Here is a 2,166-nt window from a genome sequence, read left to right as displayed (position 1 = left end):
GCTGTAAGCCCCATATCTACTTGGATTCGGATTTAGGATCGCTAAAAAAGAGCCCTCGGGAAATTAACCCAATAATGATTAACGCCAATTTGATAAAAGGGGATCCGTATCAAATCAGACTTGAAGCTTGGAAAGGACCTTGGAGAGCATCTACGGTGGCAGGAGCTCAAAGGCACACAGCTAGACAACAGTAGGAGTGCAGAGCTCTGCCTCCAGATCTAGAGCTTGTTTCCACCTCACCTTTGTCCTTGAGATTAAAGGTGGTGGACTAGGAAAAAAAAAAAAAAAAGAAAGTTCTGTGTCTGTGTGGTGGGGGTGGGGAGCGGAGTACAAGAATGAGAGTATATGGCCCTCTGCCCCCTCCGCTTGCTCCTGGGGTGAGGAGAGGGGCTTCTGACCCCGCAGCTGCTTCACGCTCCCCTGCTGTTCTCCATGTGCTTCAGCGCCATCGCTCCCCTTCCTCCGGCCGCCTCTCATTCCTGGGTCTATGGAAGTAATGGAAGGACCTCTAAACCTAGCTCATCAACAGAGCAGAAGAGCAGATCGTTTATTAGCTGCAGGGAAATACAAAGAGGCTATTTCTTGTCACAAAAAGGCTGCAGCGTATCTTTCTGAAGCCATGAAGCTGACACCGTCTGAGCAGGTTCACTTATCACTGGAACCGCAAAGGAATAGCTACGTGAAGCACCTCTTCCTCATACAGGAGAGGTGGAAGCGTGCAAAGCGGAGGGAAAGACTGAAAGCCCAGCAGAGCACGGACAAGAATGCAGTTGCCCAGCTTCAGGCATCTCACAGACCCTCTGCGGAGGATGCAGAAGGCCAGAGCCTCCTTCTCTCTCAGAAGCACAGCCTTTCCGCCCAGAAACACCTGCCTGAAATTCAGGGGGTCTTTGACAGGGATCCAGACACACTATTCTTTTTACTTCAGCAGAAGAGTGAGCCAACAGAGCCATGCATTGAAAGCAAAGCCCCAAAAGATGATAAAACAATTATAGAGGAGCAGGCAAACAAAATCTTGCAGATTTAAAGAGGCATGTGGAATTCCTTGTGGCTGAGAATGAAAGATAGTTTAGTGGTTGCCAGAGGGTAAGGGGGGCGGGGGGTGGGGGTTGGGAGATGAAGGTAAGGGGGATCGAATATATGGTGATGGAAGGAGAACTGACTCTGGGTGGTGAACACACAATGGGATTTATAGATGATGTAATACAGAATTGTACACCTGAAATCTATGTAATTTTACTAACAATTGTCACCCCAATAAATTTAATTAAAAAAAAAAAGAAAGATTAAGAAAAGAAAATGAACAACTAAAGGCTGAAAAGGCCAGACTACTGAAAGGCCCAATATAAAAGAAACTGGATGTAGATGCTGACTTTGTAGAAAAGTCAGAGTTATGAAGCTTGCCACCACATTCAGAAACTGCTACACCCTCTTCAACCTGTCAGAAGTTTGCAGCAAATACTAGTAAAGTCAAGGATATTCCAATACCCAATCTTCCTCCCTTGGATTTTCCTTCTCCAGAACTTCCCCTTATGGAGCTCTCTGAGGATATTCTGAAAGGACTTATGAATAATTAAAATGGAAGGCCATAGAAGAGGTGAGATGAGGAAATAACACAGAAAACCCAGCAAAAAAAAAAGGTGGGGGGCAAACCACACCCAAGGGTAATCCTGGAGATGCTTCACCATCTGGCATACTGTGGAGAAGAGGCACTGCCAGGACTTGGGAAACAGTCACTGTGAAATATGTCAGATTTCTGATTTACTGACTTCAGCTAGGGACTCCAGACTTGGCAGACACTAAACCCTTGGAGGTTCACTTTCTCCTGATACAAACCAAATGGTTACCTGGAATAATTTTTTCAAGCAACTGTTATTTTTCTTATGTTCAGGGTTAAAATGTGTAAAAGTATGTTATGTGTAATTAATCTATAATGCCATCAATGATAATGCAAAACCTAAATAATATGATGGCCTGAGGGGCTGCCTTGGATTTCAAACATGCTTTCTATCATGCATTGACTGTATGCATTTTGTTATGCACATTTCATTTGTTTAATGAGATGTGTAAGACACACCTTTCTAGATGAAACTCTGTGTGCCACACTTTGCACTATTCATAACATAATGATAACCTCAAGACTATCAGGAGAAATATTTAAATTTC

General features: G+C 44.0%; 1 pseudogene; it reads left to right on the top strand.

Moving 5' to 3' along the window:
• The first annotated feature begins 470 nt into the window (after positions 1-470).
• On the top strand, positions 471-1,577 carry LOC109439115 (nuclear receptor-binding factor 2-like; annotated as a pseudogene).
• The last annotated feature ends 589 nt before the right edge of the window (positions 1,578-2,166 follow it).

The sequence above is a fragment of the Rhinolophus sinicus genome, chromosome 18, assembly GCF_057876585.1.
Source record: "Rhinolophus sinicus isolate RSI-liver-muscle chromosome 18, RSI-T2T, whole genome shotgun sequence".
NCBI classification, from domain to species: Eukaryota; Metazoa; Chordata; class Mammalia; order Chiroptera; family Rhinolophidae; genus Rhinolophus; species Rhinolophus sinicus.
The sequence above is the reverse complement of the archived record's forward strand: the minus strand, read 5'-3'. Positions and strand labels throughout refer to the sequence as shown.